Source organism: Physella acuta, unplaced genomic scaffold (assembly GCF_028476545.2).
Source record: "Physella acuta isolate Inbredline_101_S28 unplaced genomic scaffold, ASM2847654v3 ptg000090l, whole genome shotgun sequence".
Lineage (NCBI taxonomy): Eukaryota > Metazoa > Mollusca > Gastropoda > Physidae > Physella > Physella acuta.
This window is the reverse complement of record NW_026731610.1, coordinates 650,082-666,764: the sequence shown is the minus strand read 5'-3', so window position 1 is coordinate 666,764 and position 16,683 is coordinate 650,082. Positions and strand designations below refer to the sequence as shown.

At 35.3% G+C, this 16,683-nt stretch overlaps 1 long non-coding RNA gene across 1 annotated transcript; it reads left to right on the top strand.

Moving 5' to 3' along the window:
* Nucleotides 1-14,366: 14,366 nt before the first annotated feature.
* LOC131928333 (uncharacterized) lies at nt 14,367-16,310 on the top strand. The gene is made up of 2 exons (XR_009383761.1): nt 14,367-14,717; nt 15,960-16,310. It is a non-coding gene; the product is annotated as an uncharacterized LOC131928333 (long non-coding RNA).
* The last annotated feature ends 373 nt before the right edge of the window (nt 16,311-16,683 follow it).

Below are 16,683 nucleotides of genomic sequence, written 5' to 3'. Positions count from 1 at the left end.
TATCGAGAAACTGTAGGATAGAGGAATAACTGCTAGACACATCCATGACATGTGTAGAATTCTTCATTTTAGATTTCATGGCGCCATACGATTATTTTCTTTGCAATATAACAAGTAGCAGCATACCCAGTTTTCTGTAAATAAAAAAAAAATGTTCAATGAAAAGTCTTTATCACAATCAAAATCACAAACACAATTACAACTGCAATCACAATCAGAATCACTATCACAATCACAATCGCTACAATTACAAAGATGACGACCAAGAAAGTAAAAGTAAACGTTCGTATGAACAAACTCGCTAGTTATAAATATAATATGCTCAATCAGAGGCGACCCTTCCCGGAGCCCGGTGACAAACTTTCGATTTGCACCCCCCTCGCCCCCCCCTCATCCCTCAAACTTTTGATTTGCACCCCCCTCGCCCCCCCCTACCCCTCAAACTTTCGATTCGCATTCCTCTCCCCCCCCCCCCTCAAACTTTCGATTTGTTTTTTAAACCAATTTTATCGCCCCCCCCCTCTAAGGTCGGCGCCCGGGGACATATGTCCTGCCCGCCCCCTGCCCCCCCCCCCCCGCTACGCCTCTGAGCTCAATGCAACACTGTAATGAATAATATAAAATATATTGAATTGTTAAAAATTGTATCGTTTTACATAGACTATTTCATTGTTGTTTCCCATTTTAAACTTTTTATTGTAAACAAAGGGAGCAACCAATAACGTGTTTTTTTTTTTGTTACAGAACAAAATAAGAATGCAGTGGAATCGTAGCAGATTATTTGCTTTTTTCAATTGCAACCAGTATTTATATGCTATTATGAAGAGCAAAGTCCAATTTCGATATTTTTTTTTTTACTTTTGAATAATTAATTTTCTTTAAAATTTAGCAAGAAAGCTTCAGCTAAATTACCTTCTGATTCTTTTAAGTTATACAACCACGGGTTTAATACTGCTGTTTCATATACATTAAAACTCTTTCAAATTTTGGATCCCTTGAAATCAAGGGACAAGAACAAATCTCAAACAGTAGCATCTGTGACGATAAAATAATTCACACCCACATAACTATGCACTACAGGCAAGAACACCAAGACGTAACTACTTACGATTGCCGTTTTTGCAACATAAACCTCCCACTAGAAAAAGGCATCCAGATGCACGTATTGAACCACCACCCGAAGACCCCTCAATGAAAGTTAAGCAATTGCTACTCCAGTTTAGATTAGAAGTTGCTCACTAAGACATCATATCAACCAATGTATTCAAAACACACTTTTACCGATTGCCAAAGCTGTTTTAGTAAATGATAAAAATAATACTGGTAATAAGACATGACAGTGTATAAATGATATAAGTAATATTAATAAAAGTAACACTGGTTACAAGACATGATAGTGTATGAATTATATAAGTAATATTAATATAAGAACCACTGGTTACATGACATGATAATGTGTACATAATGTTTTATTTGTATCTATGCCAGCTTGCTCTTAATAAAAGTATCTAAAAAAACACTTAAAAACAAGGGACACGACCTACATGTAAATGATATGTTGTTGTTCTTATGTGACATGTGGCTGCACTCGAAGTTTACAAACAATTATTTTATTAGCTTAATATAATACTATGATTTCTTTAAGCTTGTTTCAAACGTTTGTGTTACATGGTTCAACGGCCGACCTTGTTTGCTTCTTATGTAAATTATACAAGTACTCTCGTACGTTCTCCATTTAATGTAGAATCCACTAGGTTGGTGGTAATGCAAGTTCCAATGTACCTTCACGTCTATAGGGTATAGAGAAAGTATTGTAATTGTGCACACACATTTAATACAATTTTGACAGTTTGAACCGTTTAACACCTCTCTGCTTTAACGTATACGCAGTATAAAGGATGTGTTACAATCTATCCAAAAAAAATCTAAATCGAGATCTGGACAAACTTGGACATTTTACAACCACCCTTCTGGTCAGCCTTGTTTCCCTAACACGAGTTAGGTACTTATCAGAGCTGGGTCAGGGGGTCGGCGTGGTCGAGTCGGTAAAGCTCATGGTTGCTAAACCGAAAAGTCTCGAGTTCGAACCCTCGGGCAGATGAGGCTCGATAGTTGGGGACAGCCACTCTTCTAGGAGAGACAACTCCAAAATTAAACAACTGCTGCCTTGTAGTTTGTTCTTTGTTGGACAAAGGCAAAGGCTATGGAAGCAAATACAAAAAGACAAGCTGGCTGAAATAGGAGTCAATGGCCTCATTTGCGCATAACCAGTTGACACGTAACGCTTAATTGTGTTGGAGGCGTGGTCGAGTCGGCAAAAAGCTCATGGTTGATAAATTCGAACAAAGTCACGAGTTCAAACCCACTGGCAGATAAATCTCGATCCCCATCAACACTAATAATTAAGAACGAAGAAGAAGAAGAGCTGGGTCGACTCAGGACGTTCCACATATTTGAACTGGGAGTCGAACTCGAAACTCTCGGGTTAGCAATCTAGCTCCCTACCGCTAAAAAAAGAGTGTTCAAAATAAGTTCAAGTTAGGTATAGTTATGAGTTATTTGTTGAACACTATCTAGTAGCATTGTTTTTTTCTCAGCACAAAAGATTTCAAAAGTTCAAACCAAAATCGACGTCTTCATCGTTTATTCAGAGGTTGATACTGCACTAGTAATGAAGGCAAGGAATTATCTTTTTTTTTTAATTGTTCTAATGGGGAGGTGACACCAAAAAGTTCCGCACCGGGTGACACCAAACCTAGCCAATGACTATTTAATAAAATATATTTTCTCAAATATCATTAAAATACACTGGTAATTTATGTATAGCTAGTACCGATGGCTGACTGTTGAAAATGGAATCGATTTACATATATTTCATGTGTATTAGTTGTTTCCCATTTCAAAATTCAGAATAACAAGGGGAAGCAACACATATTCTAAAATTTTTGCAACCAAAAATGAAATTATACAATTTCAATTAAAATGATTGTTTTAGTTTTTAATTTTTATACTGCAATTAATATGTTGATCCGTAAATTTGTGTCTATTTTTGATATCTTTTGGACTTTTTAATAATTTATTTTCTCTAAAATATATAAAAACATTAGATTATTGACCGCCTGAATTTTTCAAAATGAGAAGTTGCCGCTAATTTGTATTCGTAATCCAGTTATATATTATAGATTTTTGGATCCCTTGTTTTGGAATGATAGATCAGTATGTGATTACAGAGACAATTCTACCACGGTCGTTTCTATTTCTGTCCATGTGAACTTTTGACTCCGCAGCACACTAAAATAAGCAGTGAAGAGAAACCTAGTTTGCACACCTTATTTAAATCTAGTTCTTATGCCATTTTATTTTTTCCCTTTGATTATTATATATGCAATTGATGTTCATTGTTCATGTCTTTGATGCTGTGTAAAATCTATCAAATATATTATTATTACTGATTTAAATGTTTAAAACAATTGAATTAATTTAAAAAAAAATCTACCCCCTCCTCTCTCCCCCTCTATCCACTTTACCCTCAGACATGATAACCCCACAATCCCTTTAACTGTTCCAACGACCCCACCACCCACAGCAACACCAATATCCAGAACTTATTTAAAGTTCTAAATCTTGTCTCTTTCCCCTCACCTTTCACACTGCAACCTTTTGAAAACTCAATGCGACCACTACAACACCTTTCAACTAGTCAACTTAAGTTGTTTCCCTACATAGAAAATGCTTCACTGTCCCATTGACCCTCTCTGAAAAATTTCCTTTCCTCCCCACCCAACTTCTGACACTTTCATTTGACCTTCACCCCTTTTACTGTCATCCTTTGCAATTTTTTTTATAATCAAATACATGACATCATGTAAATATTCATTATGTACATTTGCAAAACCTTTCGTTTTCATTTGATGTTCAAAATGATGTTAAAAAATTTGATGTTGATGTACTTGTTTAATTGCAAATAAAAGTATTAAAAAAAAAAAAAAAAAAAAAAAAAAAAAAAAGAAATCAAGGGACAACAACAAAGTGTTTGAGTATCTGTGGAGAAAGCAATGCTATAGCAGGGGTCGGCAACCTTCTTGAGACGGAAGAGCCAAGTTATAATATACAACATTTCCAAAATTTTAAATAGCCACTAACATTTGTGTGGACTTAGGTAGTGGAAAACATGGAACCATGGCCACAGGGTTGGACACAGTTGTGGGGCTGGGTCTAATGCCCATTCTTTCAGGCATCCTCCAGGGGCGCACCCCCCCCCCCCCCCCCAGGAGAACGTCTACCACCCCTCCAACATCCGAACGAAATGGAACTTAAACAGAAAACTAGGCATACTGCTTAATTAATTAGTGATTTACTAATTTGTGGAGTGATTACGTTTAAACAATAATGCTAATTTTAGACAAATTTTAGAGCAATTGTTATTGTTGTTGTTTATTGTTTATAGTACGTTTGTAGAAAAATTAAAAGGGTGTTCGCTATATATAAATCAAAAGGTAATTACAACTACAGAGGTTTGCTGAACAGTATAACTCATAATTTATATTACATTGACTTTTGAAATTAATTTCTACACTTTAATTAGTATACATACTTTAATTTACAATTTAATTTTTTTTACTAAAACGAATGCTATACGTCGCTATTTTCTGTTTATGTTTAAAATAGTATAAAAAGTTAGAAAAAATAATTATTTTAAATAAACCGGGAGTGATCTACCCTAAACTTTCTCGAATATTTTTATATGAAACAACAGGGGATGGCAACTCGGGATATATACATGCTTTTTAATATATTTTAAATACTTAAACGTTTTAAAATAAAATAAAATTTCGTAAAAAAGGAATTGTACACCAAATGAACGCCAAAAAAATGTGCATAATTTAATGCGGAATATTATTAGCACTTTATAAATTCACATGCGTTTTTAAAAAAAATCGGAAACAGCGAAAATTACTACTTTCGGTCAACAGAAATTACTCAAAGTTTGACAGAAGGCAGAAAATTAGATATCATACTTACATGTAAAATTGCATGTATCTATCTGAAATAGTACTTCAGTTATAGGCTTTTGAAAAATTCAAAGTAGAAAAGGTACCACTTTCGGTTATCGGAAATCGTTCAAAAGTTGATACGGATCTACGATTTTGATATAATACTTGCATATGAAATTTCATCTACCTAGCTGTAACGGTACTCAAGTTATCGTGTTTACACACACACACACACACACACACACACAGACACACATACACACACACAGACAAACGGACAAGATTGCAAAACTATGTTTTTCCGACTCAAGGAGGTGTGAAACGTCAAGATTTGCAAATCTTGATTTTTTTTTATTTTGCACGATTACAAGACTTTCTCTATACTTCGTATATACTAGAAAGTAAAAGCTAACTCCCTTGTAAATTGAACAAATGACATAGTGTTTTTTTTACTTTTTATTTAACAAACAGTTGCTCTGCTTATATAATAAAATACGTCTTCCTGACAAATCTAACAACCATAATGTTTTTGGAATAACGTTTTTCGTCACCCTCCCAGGTCGATTATCAACCGGATCGTACGGTAACTTATATATATAATATATATATATATATATATATATATATATATATATATATATATATATATATAGCTCATGTAAGGAAAATTTCACTCGTGGTCGCTTTTTAGCCCTCGCTGTGCGAGCAAGGACTGACCGATACTATATCCATAAGGCCTGTTCATTTACACAGGTTTATGGAAAAAATGAGCCAGATGTACAGAGCCAAAGTTCCAAAACACTATTTTGAAAATAGTCAACGCTTTTCACCAAATTTACAAATGTTTATAATATAAGGAATTCGGACCGGTCAGGTCTAAAGCCCTTTCGAAGTTTTCCCGAAGATAACGCCTATTGTAAAGTGACTCCCGCAGGTATTTCTACGAACTCAGGAGTTATGAAAGAGTTTGTACGTCCAGTTATTTGTATTTTTTTTTACATAAATGGTACTATGTTTATATAAGGAAATATGGCATCTCGTCAGTTGAAACATTTTTCCGGGGTTTTCCCGAGGGTAGCACTATTTTTTTTATTATCTTTTACAAAAATTCTAATTATGTCTTTATTTAGTTCTATAGCATTTACTTCCCTTTGATAAATTAGGAAAACACAATTACTTCCCTTTATAAAACCATTGCATTAGTGGAAAAGAATTTACTTTTTATTACTTTGTTTTGGTGTTGGGAAAAAAAAAATTACATAATTAGCGGGGATTGATCAAGTGCAAATGTTGTAGGTATTTTACGGATAAGATTGGAGTATTATAATTGTTCATTAAATTGAAACAGGCGCGTTCGTTTAAGTGAGTGCAAAAGACTATGAATAAGTTGGGGTACTATAGTCGTTTATTAAGCTAAAACAGGCGATTCCGCCCCGGGCTAGACTGTGAGCACTTTGCGTTTATGTTCGCGTTAGTGTTTTCTTTGTGTTAAGGTTGGGTTTGCGTTAGTGGTTGCGGTTTGATTTGGTTCGTTTTTGTTCTTTCGTTTTTCGTTTTTGTTTGTGTTTTTTTCTTTGTATTTGTGTTTTTGGTTGGTTTTGCGATTGGATTTGGTTTGTTTTCGTTTGCTTTTTCGTTTTTTTTTTTGTGTTGGTATTGGTGTTTGTGGTTGTGGTTGGGTTTGTTGTTAGGTTTTTGTTTTCGTTTGCTTTTTTGTTTGTTTTTTCTTTGTGTTTGTATTGGTGTTTGTGGTTGTGGTTGTGTTTGTTGTTAGGTTTTTGTTTTCGTTTGTATTTGTAATTGTGTTAGCGTTATGTTTGCGTTTTATTGTTTTGGTTTTGGTTGGTTGTGGTTTGGATGGGAAATGCTGGATTTATGATGATTACTAAACATACAGGTAATGGTCTTTAACAGAAAGGTTTTAAACAGAAGCCAGAGCAGGGCCTGGCCGGGACGGCTAGTACAATTTAAAAAAATAAAGCAATAGTGATCTTCACTGCGTATAAACAAACAAAAAATGACAACAAACAAAGAAATAACATCATCAGACAAAACTCAGCAATTAAGTATAATATATATGTTTGGGAATGAATGTATAGGCCTATGTCAGAAAGAAATATTATTGTAAATAAATGAAGTCCTCACAGGTCGTTGATGAAAATCGTAATACAAAAGCAAATAACGCGATAAGCTAACTGACGCTAAAAGTTACGAGATTCAGGCGAAAATAAAAATAAAAATATAAAGCGGAAGTGATCTCCACTAAACTTTCTTTATATTGCTATATAACAGCTAGCAGTATACCCGGGTTTCTGTTAATAAAAAAAAATGTTTGATGAAATATCTTTATCACAATCAAAATCATAATCACAATCATAATCACAATTACAATTAAAAACTTAAGACGACACGAAGACTACCAAGAATGTAAAAGTAAACGTTCATATAAACAAACTCAATAGTTATAAATATAATATGCTTCATGCAACACTGTGTAATAAATAATATATAATATATTGAATCGTTAAAAATTGTATCGATTTACATAGAATATTTATTTGCATTAGTTGTTTCCCATATACACATTCATTTGAAACAGGGGAAACAACAATATTTTTTTTTTTGCAACAGAACAAAAGTTAGTATACAGTGAAATCGAAAGCAATAGTTTATTTTATTATAATATACACAAGTACTAATATGGTTCAATGAAGGGCAAAGTCCATTATTGGTTTATTTTTATTTTTTTGTTTTGTTTTGAAAAATTAATTTGCTTTAAAACGTTCAGGATAGCTTTAGGTAAATGACTTACTAATTTTTTTTAAGTAATGAAACCACCACTGAACTTATGTATTGTATATTTATTAAAAAAAAGTTTTAATTTTGGATCCCTTGAAATCAAGGGACAAATAGACAAAAAATGTTAAGAGACTTTGATCTTGTCCTTTGATTTCTAGTGATCCAACAATACTTAATTTTAAAACAGATGTACGTGATAAAGATGGCGGTTTAACACTTTTACCGTTACAGATAAATTTAGACAAAAAATTGCTCATAGCAGTTTTTGTCGGCCTCAGAACGACTGAGAACTAAAAAAAACGTTTCCAAATATCTAAGTGAATTATATCAGAAAAAAAAAAAACTAAATTAAAAAAAAAAAAAAACTCACAGAAGTACTTTAATATACTCACGGAGCTGTTTGAGGGCGCTCCTATCTCAGAACTTTGTGAGCTCGTCACAGATAGAAACGTCCTAAAATCTATAGATATAATTTCTTACATCATTATCTTGTATCACAATGACTCAGTAGCAGAGACGCCATACTTCATCCATATCGTTATCGACAGACAAGAAGACAACGTGACTATCTTTTAACTGTACAATAGAGGAATAATGTGCCCTAACTGCAAGACACATACATGATAAACCATGACAAACTTGAAATTCTCCGTTTTAGATATCATTGCGGCATAAAATTAGCTGACGGACAATTTATCCCGGCGTTTCCCTGAGAAGAATAGATGCAAGAGAATATTTCATTTTGTCAGTTGCTTCCCATTTAAATATTTATTTTAGCCAAGGAAAACAACATATAACCTAAATCTTTGCATTAGGACATAAGTAATAATACGATGTAATCGAAAAAAATTGTTATAAATCTTATTTTGAACTTAGTTAGTAATATGATATATGGAAATATTCTGTCCGCTTTAGGTTATTTTTAGATTTTTGCATAATTATTTTGCTTTAACATAAGTAAAAACCTTTAACAGTATTACCTGCTAAATATTAAAAAAAAAATAAAACTACCGGGATATAATGTTCTTTACACACTAAGCCAGGGGTCGGCAACCTGCGGCTCGCGAGCCGCATGCGGCTCTTTTGATATCAAGATGCGGCTCTCCAGCTCCTTGAACAAATACTAACAATCTTAATAAAAAAATAAAATATTTGAAATAAAAAAAATGTTAGTGGCTCTTTAAAACCAGGGACATTTTGAAAATTGTATCTTTTGGCTCTTCGGCTTCAAAAGGTTGCCGACCCCTGCACTAAGCAAAACTTAAATTTTGGATCCCTTGAAATCAAGGGACAAGATCATACTGTTTATCTAACTTAGTCGTTGAGTTTACAAATAAAATTATGTTAACAAAATGAAACGATATGTTTTATTTTATTATCGTTTCAAACGTTTATCAAATACATAGTTTAGCTGCAAATCCTGTATGTTTCTTATGTAAACCTACTCTACTATTTCCCTGGATTGTCCACTTCACGTAGAATCCAGGAAAATAGTAAAACATCCTTAGGTTGGTATTAATACAAATATTTTGTTGTTGTTGTTATTGCCATAAATAAATTGTTTGAGTTAATGCGTCTTATAAGTAGGTCACCAACCTCTCGCTTGCGTGCTTGCCAGCTAGTATTTTTCAAATTAAACATGAATATTATTATTACATCGGATAACATAAATAAATAGACAAGTTACTTCCGCTGTTGTTAAGTTGTTTTAAATCGTAAACAATAATATTTAATAGACTACAATATGTAGGATAGCTTAAAGAAAAATATAGCTTACGTTAAATTGTTTTTTATTTATTTTTTTAAAGAGCATCCATTTAGTTATTCTTTATTCGAATCCTCAACAACTTGTCATAAACGTAGTTATAATATTAAAATAATACAATTATTAATGTCGACCTACCGGTATTTTCTGATTTTATTATTATTAAACTTTTTTATGATTGTTACATTTTGTGTTATCTTGGTATTTTGAAATCTTGAAGTTGGCATGTTTTAGGAGATCATGTTCAGACAGATGAGGTGACACGTACATTGAGAGGGAACATGTTCAGACAGATGAGGTGACACGTACATTGAGAGGGAACATGTTCAGACAGATGAGGTGAGACGTACATTGAGAGGGAACATGTTCAGACAGATGAGGTGACACGTACATTGAGAGGGAACATGTTCAGACACATGAGGTGACACGTACATTGAGAGGGAACATGTTCAGACAGATGAGGTGACACGTACATTGAGAGGGAACATGTTCAGACAAATGAGGTGACACGTACATTGAGAGGGAACATGTTCAGACAGATGAGGTGACACGTACATTGAGAGGGAACATGTTCAGACAGATGAGGTGACACGTACATTGTGAGGGAACATGTTCAGACAGATGAGGTGACACGTACATTGAGAGGGAACATGTTCAGACAGATGAGGTGACACGTACATTGAGAGGGAACATGTTCAGACAGATGAGGTGACACGTACATTGAGAGGGAACATGTTCAGACACATGACGTGAGACGTATATTGAGAGGGAACATGTTCAGACAGATGAGGTGACACGTACATTGAGAGGGAACATGTTCAGACAGATGAGGTGAGACGTACATTGAGAGGGAACATGTTCAGACAGATGAGGTGACACGTACATTGAGAGGGAACATGTTCAGACACATGAGGTGACACGTACATTGAGAGGGAACATGTTCAGACAGATGAGGTGACACGTACATTGAGAGGGAACATGTTCAGACAAATGAGGTGACTCGTACATTGAGAGGGAACATGTTCAGACAGATGAGGTGACACGTACATTGAGAGGGAACATGTTCAGACAGATGAGGTGACACGTACATTGAGAGGGAACATGTTCAGACAGATGAGGTGACACGTACATTGAGAGGGAACATGTTCAGACAGATGAGGTGAGACGTACATTGAGAGGGAACATGTTCAGACAGATGAGGTGACACGTACATTGAGAGGGAACATGTTCAGACAGATGAGGTGACACGTACATTGAGAGGGAACATGTTCAGACACATGACGTGAGACGTATATTGAGAGGGAACATGTTCAGACAGATGAGGTGACACGTACATTGAGAGGGAACATGTTCAGACAGATGAGGTGACACGTACATTGAGAGGGAACATGTTCAGACAGATGAGGTGACACGTACATTGAGAGGGAACATGTTCAGACACATGACGTGAGACGTATATTGAGAAGGAACATGTTCAGACAGATGAGGTGACACGTACATTGAGAGGGAAAAGGTGTTGTGACGTGGCTTGTCAAGGGGAACATGTTTAAATAGGTGAGGAAGTTTGGTCGCGCATAGGGTAATTTTTCAAAAGAATTTGGTATGAACAAGTACTTAATAATTTCTTTGTCTCAGACATGTAGTTTTAACCGTCCGTTTGTTCTTTTTTTTAAATTAAAATACTAGTTTCTAGTTCAGTTTATAGGATCTAGCTAAATGCGTTATATAAACTATGTTAACACATTTTCAAATACATCAAATTTTGGTTCCCTTGAAAAAGAGACAAGATATTTTCGTTTATTTTCATCTAAAAGAGCTGTGTGACGGGGAACGCCCCCCCCCCCACCAAAGATCGTGTACCGCCCACATCCCCCCCCCCAAGGACAAAATGGAATTTACATAGAAAATTTATACTTTTACCATTGTCCGCCTCCCCCCTCCCCCGAAAATTTCAAGTGTCCCCGGAGAAAAAAAAGTCAGGAAGAAATACTGTATTGGCCATGCACAGCTCATGCGAAAGCTAGAAAAAGAGAATAAAGTTGAGTAAGGTTTTCTCCACTTTGCGTATCACGTTAGGTGTGCACGTGTTAGTTAACCCAATTATTTGATTGGTCGCTATGTCACATGAACAGCGTTCTCCGTGCTGACATAACTTACCAAAAGTGTGGGTGAGGGGAGGGGGGAAATAAGAATGCGGTTAACTGGCGGTTGTCGCAGGCAAGGCAAGATGTCGGCATGACACTTATGCCGTCACACATGACTAAGTCAAACAAAATTTATAAAACAAATAATTGCTTATCGTAAATTTCGTCGCCCTCAGAACGAGCAAAAATAGCTAATCATTTAAGTGAAACATATCAGCAAATAAAAGCTGTATAAAATAAACTCGTAAATGTACGTTGATATACTCATGGAGCTGTTAGAGGACGCTCTCTCAGAACTGTGTGAGCCGGCAACAGATTGAAACGTTTTAAAATCTACGGATGAAAACACCTACATCATTATCGTGAAACCAAAGCTTTCAGTGGCAGAATGGCAACTTTTTTCTACATCGCTATCGACAGACAAGAAGACATTGAATAACGCTAGACACATCCAAGACATGTGTAAAATTCTCCATTTTAGATTTCATGGCGACAAGAAAAGATGGCGGCATAACACTTTAACCGCAAGACATAACTAAGTCAAACAAAATATATTAAAATGAATTGCTTATATTAGCTTTTGTCGTCCTCAGAACGACTGGGAACAAAAAAAAACCCGCAAAGATTGCTAAACATTGAGGTAAAACATATCACCAAATATCAACCATACAAAAGGAACTCGCAGATGTACGTGTATAGACACATTGGGCTGTTACAGAACCAGCTCGCGGAACTAGAAAAAAAGTCCCCCCCCCTCACACAGAATTCGTTATCCAACACGCGAGCACATTCTCTACATCTACACCAAAACACCAAACTGACGCCGATTTTTATGAGGCTTACATCAAAACGTTACCAATCGTGTATATTTAGACGTGTGCCCTGTTTTCCAGAAGTTGAATTAAATGTGAACAATGTCGGCAGTTCATTTCTTGGATCTTATTTGTTGGGGCGCGGCTTTGTCCACACTACCAACGAGACACGCCAAGTCCCTCGGCGACGGCCCAGGTGTCAGGAGAGTCAAATGGCTCTTGTGAGCTACCGGTTACATTAATACAAGGGTGATGGGTGCAACACAGTGTTTCTTCTTAGTCGGCCGCCTGAAATTATCAAGTGCCGCCGGTAGATTCAAGTAGTAACCCCATCCACTTATGCAGGATCTCGTGGCGCTAAATCACTCCAATATGTAAAAAAAAATGTTAGGCCTATGACAGAAATCTTTGCGGGGCTGTACTCAACACCTTCCCAACTTTTCATGGCGATTGGGTAAATGATGCAGTAATGCATACAAGACAGAAACATGTTTTTCACATGTACAACTGTATGTGGCCAGCTCACGCGTCGGATAACCTTCTGATATAGGGTGTGGCCATCCACAAATGACGTCACGTTTTTAACGACTTACAAAAAGTCAGACCCTCACCTGTCGTTGTTATCCCTCCCCCCTCCCCTCCTTCGTCCTCCCACATTGCGGGGTCTGGCGGCCTTGTAGTTCCACCCGTGATGGCCACAGAACGAAACGTTTTAAAATCTACGAATGAAAACTCCAACATCAGTATCGTGAAACCCAAGCACTCTGTGGCATAGACGCCATACCTCATCCACATCATTATCGGCACACAGGAAGACAATGTGGCAATCTTGTTACTGTAAGATAGAGGAATAATATGCACTAACTGCTAGACACATCTATGACATGTGTAGAATTCTCCATTTTAGATTTCATGGGCGGCATAAAATAAGTTGACGTTAGATACACCGCGGAACTACCCTGAACGGAATCGAGACACCAAGAGAATAATTCTTTGTTTGTTGTTTCCCATATTCAAATTTATAACAAATAAGGGAAGTAATACACATAATAACATTTTTGTGAGAGAACAACAGTAATAATACAATAAATTCTAAATTTTTTGTTTTATTTATTATACTTAACGCCGCTACTATTATTTTCTAAACTAGATTTTTGTCCAATTTTGATAATTTCTGGAATTTTAATAATTAATTTGCTCTATAACATGTAGAAAAGCATTAGCTTGAAGACCGGCTGCATTTGTCCAGATGGGAAACCACAGCTAAATTGACATCATCTAAATATTTTAAAAAATGTAAATTTTGGATCCCTTGTAATCAAGGGACAAGATCAAAATGTAAATTTTATGTTGTTGTTTGTATGTGACATGTAGCTGCTCTAGATGTTTGCAAACAATTATTATATTAGCAAAATTTGACACCATGATTTATTTAAGCCTTGTTTAAAACGTTTCTGTTCAAGAGACAAACTTGTTTTATTCTTATGTAAATTATTCTAGTACTCTCCTCCGTTCTCCATTTAATGAAGAATAAACTATTTGTATGCTAATACAAGTAGTATTGTACCTTCTCGTACACAGAGTATAGAGAAACTATTGTAATTGTGCACACTAATGTAATACAATTTTGACAGTTTGAACCGTTTTACACCTCTCTACTTTAACGTATACGCAGTATAAAGGATTTATTACAATCTAGCAAAAAAAAAATCTAAATCAAGATCTGGACAAACGTGGACATTTTAAAACTACCCGGAGCACAAAAAAAACGTAATTTTGTAATAATGTTAAGTATTATAGCAAATATATAGTTTTCTCTAAACTTTGGAACGGTTTCAAATAAGCGTAAGGCTGCGTTTACACTACACGTCGGCAGACCGAATTTCTGTTTCTGACAACAAGGCCGAACAACTGGAAAGCAAACAAAAAGTATAACCCAGTTCTATTGGTTACACTAGATCCGAACTCATCGTCCGAGTCGTCAGACCACGTCAGGCACCTGATGATGAACTTAAAATTTTGTTTCTGTTCTGACGGAAAACACATTCTGATGAAAATTTATCTGGCAGGGATAAACAAAAAATAAAATGGAGGACTTCAGTTTGAACAGAAAGTTGTAGTATTTGACACAGAGAAGCTGATTTTTACTTATCCAAGAGAGAAAATTAAAGTTCTGAAATAGCCGATTAACTCGGATGTACAAGTTAAGTAATTTATTTCACTTATTCACTTCATTGATTAATTTTTATCATTCATTCACATTTTTTTTTGGTTATCGACTCTCACTCAACTCACTCAACTCGTAAATCTAGATTTCTACACAATATCTAGATCTAGATCTAGATCTAGACTAGATCTAGTAGATTCTAGTCTAGATCTAGATCTAGAAAACTACATCTATTAATTCTTTTTTCTAGAGTCTAGCACTCTAGAGTGAATCTAGAATCTAGATCTAGATCTTGATTAAAAGTACTGAAGTAGAATTCAGATCTAGATCTAGATTTTTTAGATTAGATCTAGATCTCGTCATCGATTATAAGATTCTAAGATTAAGATTAAAATTAAAATAAAGATTATCATTAGGCTAAGACTACTAAGAAGAGGGTTAGAAGGGCTAAGACTAAGTAATAGAAAAGTAAGTAATCAGTAATCTCAGAATAGATCCTAGATCTAGATCTAGTAATAATTAGTAAAATAATTAGTAATTAGTTAGGCCTATTAAATATAAATAGGGCCTAGATCTACTCATTGAATTTAATATTCTCTAGTCTCTAGTAGACTCTCTAGGTTCTAAAATTGAATCTTTCATTCTAGTCTAGGCCTATCTAAATTCTAATATCTAGAATCTATGACATAGATCTATTTTTCTAGTATATAATGATTCTATCTAGATCTATGTAATAGGCCTAAATCTAATCTAAATTAAGAGTATAGATCTAGATTCCTGTACTGTAATGCAGTGGCGTAGCGAGGTCGGGTGTCACCCGGTGCGGCACTTAATGGTGTCACCCCCCCAGAGGCATAGAGACCTTTCAAATTTTCGATTTGCACCCCCCCCCCCCTCAAACTTTCGATTTGCACACCCCCCCCTCGAGTTTTCGATTTGCACCCCCCCCCCTCAAACTTTCGATTTGCACCCCCCCCCTCGAGTTTTTCTCTATATATTTTGCTATTTTTTGCCTTGGTGTCACCCCCCTAAATGGTGTCACCCGGTGCGGTCCGCACCCCCCGCCCCCCCCCCTCGCTACGCCCCTGCTGTAATGTTACTATATATTACTAGATCTATATATCTGTCTATAGGAATCAAGATCTAGGCTTAGGCCCAGACAATTAGATAATTATGATAGAAAAGTATATAAATTATATATATATAAATTATATGTATCCAACACATGATGAAAGTTACAATCAGTCTAAACTGATGTTTATATTTAATTCATTTCAGGTGCACAAGCCAAAAACCAAGTGGAAAAACCTACTTGATATATTTAGAAAGGAGGATATCAAGATTAGCAACAAAAGAGTAACTGGCAGTATAGCTCCAAACAAACCATGGACATATAATCAATTATCCTTTATGAATGATTGTTTCGCTTCCAAGCAAACGTTAAGCAGCATACAGGTACCTTCAACTTCAATTCAGTATCGAGTGAAACCATTGTTTAAAAGATATCTTTTTTTGATGACACTGATTCAAATTGTAGTCAAGTTGTGGAAGAAGCAATTGCTAAAGATCCTGACCCAGGATTACTTAATTTTGTGTCATGCCTGAATAAAAAAAATTAATTGAAAAATGTTGCTTACTGTTTAAAAGATATCTTTTTTTGATGACACTGATTCAAATTGTAGTCAAGTTGTGGAAGAAGCAATTGCTAAAGATCCTGACCCAGGATTACTTAATTTTGTGTCATGCCTGAATAAAAAAAATTAATTGAAAAATGTTGTTTACTGTTTTATTTTTTAAGAGGTCTTCAAATGCAGGCCTAAATTGTAATGGAGTATTGCCTATACCAGTAGATTTTATAATAATAATTCAATGAGGCCTGTGTCTTATGAGATGTATTTCTGTTAATCATGCTATTCAAACATGTTTTACAGATTTGCTTAATAAATTAAAACAATGAATTATGCTTTTTAATTAAATGATCAAAAACCAATACCATCTTAGT